At 33.2% G+C, this 12,829-nt stretch overlaps 1 long non-coding RNA gene across 5 annotated transcripts; it reads right to left on the reverse strand.

Annotated features, from left to right (window-relative positions):
- Positions 1–1,139: 1,139 nt before the first annotated feature.
- Positions 1,140–7,042, reverse strand: LOC148788653 (uncharacterized). 5 transcript variants are annotated; one of them, XR_016064492.1, is made up of 6 exons: positions 6,684–7,042; positions 5,833–5,862; positions 5,366–5,723; positions 4,254–5,246; positions 3,383–4,131; positions 1,140–2,730 (listed from the first exon to the last, which is right to left on the reverse strand). It is a non-coding gene; the product is annotated as an uncharacterized LOC148788653 (long non-coding RNA). The 5 variants fall into 5 exon arrangements; XR_016064494.1 differs by having other exon boundaries at positions 5,366–5,467; positions 5,546–5,862; XR_016064493.1 differs by having other exon boundaries at positions 4,254–5,032; positions 5,116–5,246; positions 5,366–5,862.
- Positions 7,043–12,829: the final 5,787 nt, after the last annotated feature.

Below are 12,829 nucleotides of genomic sequence, written 5' to 3' on the forward strand. Positions count from 1 at the left end.
AGAGGAGGCGGGGAAGCAGTAGGAAAAAGGTGTGTAGAGCTACAAAATATGTGCATTATGTTCGGTTATATATATAGAGTGTTTTGTTTTGTTTTGTTTCGGGAGAGAGAAAAAAAAAATAAAGACAATTAAGTATGTGTCAGAAATAGTATGTAAGTTTGGACTTATATTTAAATATAACTTAAATAGTGTAAAATAGGTGTGGTAAGTTTGGTTTTGTCTCTTGGAAGAAAAAATTTACTGTTTATTGTTTAATCATGTCTCTTTTATATGAATTTATAATTAGGTTTAGTTACATTTTAATATCAGAACTATGGTTATTTTACACTTTGACATATAAACTTTTTTTTCTGTCAACTCAACTTTATGAAATTTTGCACATTGTAATTTATAACTATTTTTCAACCATTTGTTTTGTAAAAAACAAAATCACATGAAATGCACATGTGATACTTAAAGGTTATGTAATGTCATATTTTTTACAAATGAACAGTCTGTAATATTTTTTCTACAGAAAGATCAATACAATGACGTCATATATGGCAAAGTGCAAATTTCGCAAAGTTGAGATGGTAAGTTGACACAAAAAATAAGTTTCGGCGGCAAAGTGTAAAATTAGACATAGTTCATATGGTAAAATATAATTTACCCTTATAAGTATATATATTGGTTTACTTGTAGGTGGATTGAAACTATATATAATATTGTATATATATTTTTTGTATGAAAAATCATACTCGATTTATGTTTTATTTCATAAATAATAAATATATATTTAATAAATAATTTTATGCACATTGGCAACGGACTAAGAATTTATTTTGATGTTCTATTCGAATTACTAAATTCAAATAGACTACTTCAGTAATATATTTGATGAATTTATTTACATAATTTAAGATTATAAAGTTATTATGAATTAGTAAAAACACACAACCAACGTTAGTTATTTTAAGACCTCATTTTTAATAAATAGTATATATTAAAATTAATTGTAGCATGTTCATAAATAGAATGGATTTAAATTAATTACACCATATCTATAAATATGTATAGATTTAAATAGAATAGAGTCAATAAATTGTACCATACTATAGAATTTAACAAATACATTTCTCTCTGTGTTTGTTTGCTAGATTAGAGAGTTCCATCAAAGAATGCAGAGAGTGAGAAGAACTCCGATTTCTAACCCAAATTGGACTGCAGGAGAGCTAAGAAACCGCTCAGTAACCGGAAATACGTTGAAGACGGGTGAAACTGCCACCATAACCACAAGAAAACCCAACAAATCAACCACCACTACTTGATCTCTACCATCAATTTTTGCTGTAGTTGTGGTGCTTATCACTATGATTTGAAGCTCCAGAATCAGCTTCTGCACAAGATAAGATGCTCAAGGTAATATATTTTCGGTTGAACGTGTTCCCCCACCATCTCTGGCAGAGCGGGTTGTTGCACAGAATGTGGGCAATGGCGGTTTGAAAACTGGCGGCGAAAGATGATGGACGGTGGGAGGAGTGATGAAGGAAGAAATACGCGAGAATGCACTTAATTGAATTTTGTATATGATGTTCAGAAACAAGGCAAAACCCAAAATAAAAAATAAAATACACACAGTTCAGGTGAATTAAATCCACCAAAACATGTGGCCTGTTTTGGTTTATCTCGGAGATGGGCCGAAAATGAATAAAAGTGTTTTGATATTGTAATCGTATTTATATAAACACCCACTCAAGAATAAAAAGAAAAAACCTTACACAAAACCCCCTACTATACATATCTCTTTCAATAAATCTAATTCCTCAGACTTAACATTTTAATAAAAACACACATATATCACAAAAGCTAAATGAACATTTATATTGACATTAAATCTCAGGGTATAAGGTAATTATCCACTTTCATTTGTTACTTTGTCCGTTCACATGTTCTTGCACATAAGAAAATTTTAGTCCTACTAACCTTAAAATATGATCAATTTCGAAATCCCAAGAACAAGGACAAAAACGAAAAAATACAATAACCTCATGAGAATAAATAAGAAATAAGACAATTCTACTGCACCATAATTTTTAAAAGTTACTATGATTTATCGAAGCTGGTGGTAGTGGGCAACATAACAACAAGATTTAGCACAAGGAGAAGAGTAATGAGAATACTAAACACCTTCAATTGCTCTACTGGTTGTCCTTAGTTTTTGGTCACGTCATTAGTTTATTCGGCAATAACTCGATTTAAAGATGAAATTAAAGGAATGCAAGAGGGTAAATTATATTTTCGGTCCAATAAGTGGACCTGTTCTAATTTCGGTCCCACACTTTGGTCAATTTGCATATTGAGTTCTATATGTGGTTTTTTTTTAATTTGAGAACCATTGAGGGATTTTCGTCCAATGGATAACGACAACTACTCTCTCTATTAGTCAATACAATCAAAATAAGTGTAAATTACATTTTTGGTCCCATAAGTAGACTTGTTTTCAATTTTGATCCAATGGACCTGTTTTCAATTTTGGTCCCACACTCAGGCAAATTTTGGATTACATGTGAATCGACATGAAACCCTACAACAAGAGAAGCTCTCCAATATATGCACAAATATGTATATTACACTCTCAACTTTGACAAATATTTTACTTATGGTTTTCCAAGATCTGGCTATGTAAGGACCCCACTCGCGGTCACACTCCTAATTGTATATCCTCAAAGGCTTGTTATATGAGTCGCGATACTGAAAAGAAGAGGTCATTGTAGATCTTAGTTAGAACTATTCTTATAGAAAACAAAGACATATCACTACAGTTACAGATATAAAACAAATATATGTCATGAATTCGTAAACTCAGTATGTTGCATGCCTTATTTTTGGTTTTGGAGCAAATAAGGTACATCTTGCATTCTATAGCATGACATATTAAGTTTTCTTTTTGCATGTAAGGGCCAGGGCTCATAATATAGCAATCAACTTATTTGTGCAGTAGATAACTAAAAGGACATGTAGCATCAAATGAAATGATTACTGTTCATTGTCAAATCATATTTCTCTTTTATATATTTTTTTATATATAAATATTGTATGTTTAATATTATATTTTTAGGAGACAAAAATCACTGTTTATTGTCAAATCATGTCACTTTTATATTATATAGATAAGTGTATATATATGTATATTATATATATAGAAAGTTGAAAAATAAGAAAACACACAGATAAGGTGTAAAAATAAAAAACAAACAATGATGGTTTTATCTTGTCTCGAAAAATCCGAAAACATGAATCCAAACATAGTAGGTTTTCTGCAAAACTTTCCGCAAGATTATCAACATTGAGCAACAAAATCAAATTTATTAAAAAAATGAAAATAAAACAACGTATGGATTACCTGATTTGCTGTAGGAGGCCTTCTAGGGGTATTGTTAATGTGTTCCAGTCAAAGACATTGCTCCCAAGAAACACAAATACTGCTTCTCTATAGAGTCAAAACATATTATGAAATTTAAGCGCATCTGTTTTAAATATTGTCACAGAGTGTGAGAAAGTATCTGAGTCCTCCAAATATTCTGCTCGACTATGCGACACAAAAGCAAATCCCCACTGCATAAAATCGAGAAGATTCAAGCAGAAAGTAGAAGTTGTTGCATGCTTAACCACATAAGCATCATACCATCATTTGCATTTAAAGTGATTGTAACAATTAGGGTAAATTATGTTTTTGGTCCCATAACTGGACCTCTTTTCAATTTTGGTTCCACACTCAGGTCAATTCGCACATTTAATCCCATATGTGGTTTTTGTTTTTTTTCAATTTGAGGACCATTTAGAAATTTCCGTCCAATTGATAATGACAGTAGCTCTTTCTGTTAGTCAATACAATAAAAAATAAGGGTAAATTACATTTTTGGTCCCATAAGTAGACCTGTTTCACATTTTGGTCCCAACTCAGGCCAATTCGCACATTTACGTGTAGGACCAAAATTGAAAATATGTCCACTTATGGGACCAAAAATGTAATACCTTGAAAAATTCCTCATCTCTTACTTGCAACTTGTTCTGCACACAAACCTTGATACGAGACAAAGTTTTACCATCATTGATCATCAATAAAAATGGCTCGCCAATATTTTTAATTCTCTGTCAGATGCAAAATGAATATATAAGAACTAAGAAAGAGATGCACTTGCAGTTGAATTAGAGAGGTAGAACGAGTACAAATATATGAGGAAAACTATGAAGTAACGAACGGAAAATATTACCATCTGATTTTGAGCATCCTCATGCATGAATTGACACACATGAATCAAACATTTACGTAGGCCAAGAAATTTCTCTCCCTTTGGAATCTGCAATGAGAAATTATAAAAGTGAAGAATTTGTTGATATTAAAGATGAACATATGGGGAGCCAATTTTAAAGGAAAAAGTGTCGTAGCCTATCAATGACACAGTACTGACATGGAAAGCAATTAGCAAGATATTTTTGTTATGTGTATCTCCTGAAAAATGCAAGCATTTATATACATAGACACACATATGTATAGAGATAGAAATAGACCTCCTTTGCTCGTAAAGTCCAGCGATTGTCATTTATTGCTGCGATCTTATCACTATTAGGATATATCTGTAGCAACTTGGAGTTTCAGCAACTTAAAAAAATAAGCATAGAAGGCTAGACATAAGGAATTTCTAACATCCATTTGGAAACACAATATACAATTTACTAAGTGAAGACCACATGGGCAAAATACAGAAACCTAGGAAGTACAGAGACTCAACTTCCAAGTCAGAGTGCATATCTCTGACACGTGCTATTTGTGTGTAGTCACCCATACAAGATTTTTCAGCGTAAAATAAATTGAATTTAACTATTTAAGCTGGATTATTAAGTAAAAGTTTAGAAGAATATTATTTTGATATTAATATTAAGAAACCAATGAATGAAACAAAAAGAAGATGCAATAATTCAGGACTTTATAGATCTTGTGAGAGAATACTTCCAGCAACTTGAGCTCTGCATTTGAACGAGAGAGTTTCACCTATTTAACATAAACATTGCAACATTTAAAAATCATATAACGATATGTTATGCGACAAATCTTAGAATTTCCAGCTATATTACCTTCTCATTATGGAATACACACACGCACACTCCCGGTAATAACTTGTCAGCTATATTACCTTCTCCTTGAGATGCTCAAGCACATCACCAACAATGCTTTCTTTTGGCAGCCTAATACTGTGAGTTTCCAGCTATATATGGAAAACAAATAAGATATATAATGTTTGTTAAATATATAATTAATTTGCAAGTCTTGCATATGTATGCACTTGTATAGGAGCATAAAGTCCAATTATGAATGAATACTCACTTCAGAGTTTGCCGCATAGCTGAAAGCTAGTTTGAGGATTCTCAACTATTGCAATTCTGGCAGAGATATATCCACTACTTTAAAGTACAGAATACTAAAAAGCTGAACAAGAAAGTAATGCTTTGTTACTTTCACACCCTCATCAAATGAACCCCGACTTAGAGTTGTATGAATGCATACTTGGTCGTAATGCAACAGCATCTCTAACAAGCTTTCTACTCCTTGATATCTTATAGGTTGAGCTTTTGGTCGCTGAGAGTAGATATTGTGTGATGTAAGCCGTAGTTTGGATGGATCATCGACTCCGAGTTGGTTCGGTACTTTTATATCAACTTCATCGTATGAGTCAAGCTTTGACCTTCACCATTAGTGGAGTTTGAATTGCAGCGTTAAGTGGATCAATATTACCAATCATAACATAGGAAATTACACTCTAGAATTAAAAGTCTGTCTTCTATTGAACTCACAGTTGTATCTAAGGAGTGAAAGTGGATAACCTGCAGAACAATAAACCAAAAAGGTCAGAATATATTAGATGAAGTTAGAAGCATCACATCATTGCTTTAACAAGAAGGAAATTATGGGGAAAAAGGATACTTTTAGACTTAGAACCATTATTTGTGGTCACTGAACGGAAATAGATGGGGTACATTGAGTAACTAATAGTGTCCAGATATGCACACGCACATGCACACCAAGATAATGGGAATTAAGACCAGGTGCAAGAGAAAGAGCAAAAATTTTAAAGAATCGTGGCTGATAATATGACGAGATCACTCGATAATATTATACTATTATATGATTCATTGTTTCTCGGAGGTGACAAAGTACAAATTTTATATTTTGTATATTTTTAAGCAAATAATAGCATCAAATACCAAAATACTTCAATAGTGAAACAAATAATACGGGCTAGGAAAGTTAATTATTTGTTCAGGCAATTAACGTATACAATAGTCAATATGAGGCACAACATCGATTATGTGATAAAAGGGACCATTTCAAGGAGGAGAAATGCAAAGAGAGAAAATAAAAGAGAATTCGAAGAGCAATAAAGCACACAAATATAGGCATCACACTAAGATAACGAGGAACAAGGAGCAAGAGAGGGAGAAATAGAAAGAGCGAGGAATTTCAAAGAATCGTGGAAGATAATATGATGAGAACTGTTGGAAATTTATCCACTAAGTGATGAACTCAAATGAAACAATAACTACAGAGACAATGGTGGATTTGAAAACCCTTATACAATAATTTTAGATCAATGAATAAAGAAAGAATAATAGAAAAATAGTAATACGAAAAGTAGTAAAGTAACTGGCTCAGGAGTCAAATCCGGCAATTGAATGCCCAAGCGCCACCACCGGCCGGCAACCCTCATGGTTGCAAAAAATCCACAAAGACCCACAAAGAGACCAGTTAGGCTTCGTTTAGAATCACTCAGAATTCCACTAAGAAGTTTCTTCCACACTCAACAAATATTCAACACAAAGTATTGTACGAAGAGGGGTTTTAGTTTTGTTATTGTTCTATCTCTTTATAATCAAAGAAGACTAATATATAGATAGATAGAACATAGAGAACAGAGATAGAAAGAGGTAAGATGATGAGAGATTTCCAAGAGCATTGGAAACTTCAGAGGAACAAAACCAGAGAAAGAAAGGAGGAAGAGGAAGAGGCATCGGCTGAATAGGTGAAGAATAGGGTTAAGTAGTGATTTAGGGTTAAGTAGAAGAAGGGTCGGGTAATGGACCAGGCAACAAGTGGGCTGCCATCCAAGTGGGTGCGGGGGCGGCATGGGCCAAAAAATCCAACAACATCATTGAATAATATAACATTATACTCCACAATGATTCATGCTTTTTTGGAGAGACAATGTACATGTTTTATATTTTCTATAATTTTAACCAAATAATTGCATCAGATATCCAAATACTTCAATAGGCAAAACTTTTTTATGAAACAAATAATATGTGCTAGGAAAGTAATTTAACTACGCTATCTTTAGGTAGCTTATACAATAGTCAATATGTAGCACATCACTGACTATGTCAATAAGGAGAAACACGTAGGCAAAAATAAAAGATAAGTTCGAGAGCAAGCAAGAACGCAAATGTCCAATATAAATAGGTTGTTGATCGTAAGAGATTTGCAGCATAGGGTGCTTGCAATAGCAAGCTCCAATGTGGCAAATACGAGCCTCATCTATATTAGCCCTCTTATTGCTATTTTTAAGTATAAAATTCAAGTAAAAATATAAAGATTCATTTTCTAGGCACGAGATATTGGATAAGAGTAAATTCAAGACAGCTAAAGATATGGTTTTCAGTCAAATGCAAAGCTACTATATGAAGTCTAAAATTATAAATAACTATTGATATTACTCTACAAAGGGAACCTATAGAAGAGAATTTGAGTGAGAAGGAACTATTTGGAAGAATAACAAGGACAACATATAGTAGAGATATACCCTCATTAAAAATAACTAAAAGTTTAAGGTTAGAAGGAAGTACGCACGTGCATGCTCATCTGTACCTAGGTCCGGATGAAGGAATGTATAAAGTGAGTTTTCACATAAATGAGCATCCGCATCTACGTCAAGAGAGAGGAAGACATGAAGTGAGCTTGACGTGAATGCTCATCCGCATTTAGGTCTGGAGGGAGGAACCTGAGCTTGTCAAAATTGCTATTCCGCATCTAGGTTTGGAGGGAGGAATACATGGAGTAAGTGCGACGTGCATGCTCATCTGCATCTATGTTTGGAGGGATGAAGGTGAGAAAAAAGTGAGCTTGTATGAGAGATTCCTTATTTCTCTAAATTCGAATAACCAAAAAATTGCAAGAAAGTTAAAATTTATACATGGTTTTCAGTCTCATCATATGAAACCTCCTTCAAAATATTTTTTGTTTCAAGGTCGGAGAATAACTGGGAAACACCCAACATATTTAAAATATTCCTAGAAAACAAGCAACCAGGGGGAACAGAAGAAAAGGATTGGACATTTTCTTAGTGATGTGTTTACATTAAAGAAAAGCTCAAATATGAAGAACTGCTCGTTGTGAAAGAGGCTATTTCGAAAAGCATTAATGAGTTATCCAAGTTAGACCAATATGGATTATGTTTGATACTTTAGGAAAAGATTTTCCCACAATCCACCAACACGATCAACATAAGAATGAAATATGGCATGTGAAACATATATCTTGTAACTACAATATAGTGATTCTACCTAAGATGCAAATGCGTACACATAATATTACTAATTAATATGAACACAATACTTATGATAATGTATTTGAAGGCTATGCTGGTATTCAAGGAAAGATAGAATATCCGGGCAGCCAAATAGCTTCCTTGTGTGAGCAGGCAGTGACTTTTGATACCAGAAAATGTCCCCATCATCTAGCTACAATAAAAGAAACCGTGAAGTTATAAAAATACAATCTTTGTCTTCACAAGATACTTTTACTTGTCATTTTCATGTACCTAGTTAGATGTAAATGTAAGTCCCGTGTCAATGTACGCACACATGACTATGGGCTCAAACTTTTATCTCCTGAGAAGCAAAAAACACAAGATATCTTCACCATTTAAAATATATTTGGGCATTTTTTAAAAGATATCTTCAACATTTAAACTGTATATGTGCATTTTATGAAAGTAATCTTCAACATTTTAAATGAACATGTGCATTATATTCCATATGCATAGCAATTTTTAAGTCCTTGTAAAGAAATTGCAATGTAACATGAGTTATGTTCATCTCGATGACATTTGACAGATGCAATAATAGCTCAATTTAATGAAAACAGTTGCATGTGGTTTTCATTTTAAGTTTCAGCTAACGATAATCTATTAGGATTGCTACTATCTCTTCCATTGATATATTGGAACAAACCACGAAGAGTTCTATCTCCTCGTTAGGAGCATAGCCTGCAAGTTGATTTAACTTCTCTAGAATATCTGATGACTTGTCATATCTGTAGCACCCCCTACTCGCTACATCTAATTATTACTATTTTATCTTTACTTTAACTACAACTCATTCTATATGTAATTCCCCTTCAACCCATAAAATAAATTCTAATTTTATCAATATAATATATATCACAAAAGATAATAGATACCATCAAAAGTTTATATTTACCCTCACTAGATGTTCTCATGTACATAACCTCAAGTTAAGTACTACCACAGTTTAAAACTCAAACCCCGATAAAAGATTAGAATATTTAACAACCAAACCGCCAAAACTCTGACTTCAAACATCATGGCTAACCCACCTAATAAAGACGACGGCACCTCTCAAAGTCCAATGTGGCTAATTAGTTTGACTTATTCCCTGAAAAGTACGTGGCAAGGAATGAGCTGCCTACTTAATAAGTATAACTTATCAGTCTATATATATATGTACAGGCAACAATTCACGTACATGCAGCTACGTTGACAACAGTCATTCGTCATATAGCAATATCAGATATAAGCAGTAATACATACCCACAACTATAAATCAATTCACAACATAATATTTGACGTTATCGTTTATTAACTACGGGCGCCCACTTACTCTAGTTGGAGTACATCAGTCAATGGTTTCGCCGGCCATCATCATATCATAGGATATTCCCCACTGCCCCGGACTGTGTATTAATATAGCACAGGACATCACAACAAACATGGTACCCCCACACCACCCCAGTGTGTAGCTAACAACACAGGATATTTTCCGCTGCCCCAGAATACTCCGGTACCCTACGCGCCATGGTACCTAGCATAATTCAGATATTTCTCATTTCACATTATCAATCACATTTTCATAAACCATTGACTGCGCTTCCACTAGGTAAGCGTCATATTTTATTTGAATTCACAATCATCATTCTATTTTTTATAATAATTACTTGATTAATAATAGCTCTCAATTTGATTCCATTCAACAATCAATTATACGATCATCACATAATCATATCACGCATGTCTCTACATTACAATCACATAACACATTGTAACAATTTCCCCAATATTATGGTAATCTAACAAATAATCCACAACTAAGTATATAAACAATCAATATACGAAATCCACGTATATAAATATAAAGCCAAATTCATGATCACATCCAAGAAACCAATATTTAAAATATATACAATAATACACATATAGCTATATATATAAATCCAATTAGCTATACTTACCGTAAATCCCAAAATACTTTGATTCGTGAGGGACTGCTCAACCCTCTACTTTGTTGTCACGTTGTATAATAGAATGTTATACGTATAATCAATATATTTAATTTACCAAATAATTCATAAGAATTCACTTGATCAAACCCTTTATATATTTATAACTATCATTTTTAATAACATCCGTAAATTATATTACCACTGAAACCTCATTTTCCCTCCTTAATAACATAGTATTTCTTAAATATAACTTTCGAAATATTTCTATGAATTTTCTGCCAATTTATCGTTGCTATATAATTTAATCAAACAACAATACATAGAATTACATATTTAGTTAATCATTCCGATGAAATTGTGTAAATTAGATATAATAATAACTAAATTTAACAAATCTAATATTTTAATTATCCAACCATATCATTTTTATATCAAATGTGATATTTACTTCGATAGTAATTTAAATAGCCAAAATCATAAAGTACTCCAGTTAAATGATACATCGTTCAATATAATTAACATTTAATAAACAAACTAATTAAATAATATAATTATATAAATTATTAAAGATTAAATTTCAAAAATCTCGTACCTCTGTTCTCCGCAATTGCGTGCGTCGGTGTGGGTGTGTAAATGTGAGTGTGTGTAAATATGAGTGTGTGTGTGTGCAATTAACATACATATATATATGTTTAATGGTTGGTGAGGCTGTGGCAGCACATGCCACTGCCCACTTTTTTTTTCTTTTTTTTTTAATTTTTTTATAAATAATTACTTTTACGTCCTTCCTAATTTTCTTAATTAATATTATTTGCTTCGAAATATTATTACGAACTCCAATTTATTACGTTCAAGTTTTATTATATCCCAAATTCAATCTATAATTTATTTACTAATTAAATTGACATTTCTAATAATTACCAATTAATCTCCCAATTGCGTGAAAAATTCTACGGATGTCACAATTCTCCCCTCTTAATTAAAATTTCGTCCTTGAAATTTAACTAACTTACCCACTCAATGGAATAAATAGGGATACTTCTCTCTCATATCCTCCTCAACCTCCCAAGTTGCCTCTCTTGGGGAATGATGACTCCATCTCACTTTTACAATCGGTATATCTTTATTTCTCAATTTTCTTAAGTTTCTATCCAAAATCTCTACAGGCTCCTCCACATATGTCAACTCCTAATAAATCTCTATCTCCGGCTGATGAATGATGTGACTAGGATCAGATCGATAACATCGTAGCATCGAAACATGAAAAACATCATGTATTTGTGACAACTCTGCCGGTAACGCTAGTCGATACGCCAAAGGTCCGATTCTTTCAATAATTTCATACGGTCCAATATATCTCGGACTCAGCTTCCCTTGCCTGCCAAACCTCAAAATTCCCCTCCAAGGAGATATCTTTAAGAAAACCTTATCACCTACTTCATACTCCATCTCCCTTCGGTGTTGATCAACGTAACTTTTTTGTCGATCTTGTGCTGCATTCAAGTACTTCTTAACTATTTGTATCTTTTCCACTATTTTCTGCACCAATTCAGGACCTTCCAATTGTCTTAATCCCGACATCTTCTTCCATATAAAGCTTCACATGGAGCCATATCGATACTAGAATGGAAACTGTTATTATATGCAAACTCCATTAGAGGTAGATGATCATCCCAATTGCCCTTAAACTCCATTGACAAGCTTTCATCATATCTTCTAGGGTTTGAATCGTTCTTTCTGACTGCCCATTTGTTTGAGGATGAAATGCGGTACTGAAATGTAACTTTGTGCCCAATGCCCTTTGTAAGCCTTCCCAAAAGCGTGAGATAAATCGGGGATCTCTGTCTGACACAATCGATACAGACACTCCATGTAATCTCACTATCTCAGAAATGTATAATCCAGCTAACTTATCCAGAGAATCAATTATTCGTACCTGGACATGAGCAGATTTTGTCAATCTATCCACAATTACCCAAATAGCATCATTCTTCCTGAATGTACGTGGCAACCCCATGATAAAATCCATAGTGATCTTCTCCCACTTCCATTTTGGTATTGATAGAGGTTGCAGTTTACCTGCTGGTGCCTGATGTTCAGCCTTTACTTGCTGACATGTCATACATTTAGCCATAAATTTAGCTACATCTTTCTTCATTGCCTGCCACCAATAGTAAGATTTTAAATTTCGATACATTTTTGTAGTACCAGGATGCATCGCATATGGTGCATTATGAGCTTCTCGCAAAATCGCTTCGTATAACCCATTCGTATCAG

This window comes from Sesamum indicum, linkage group LG3, assembly GCF_026168435.1.
Source record: "Sesamum indicum cultivar Baizhima isolate 11 linkage group LG3, ASM2616843v1, whole genome shotgun sequence".
Classification (NCBI taxonomy): domain Eukaryota; kingdom Viridiplantae; phylum Streptophyta; class Magnoliopsida; order Lamiales; family Pedaliaceae; genus Sesamum; species Sesamum indicum.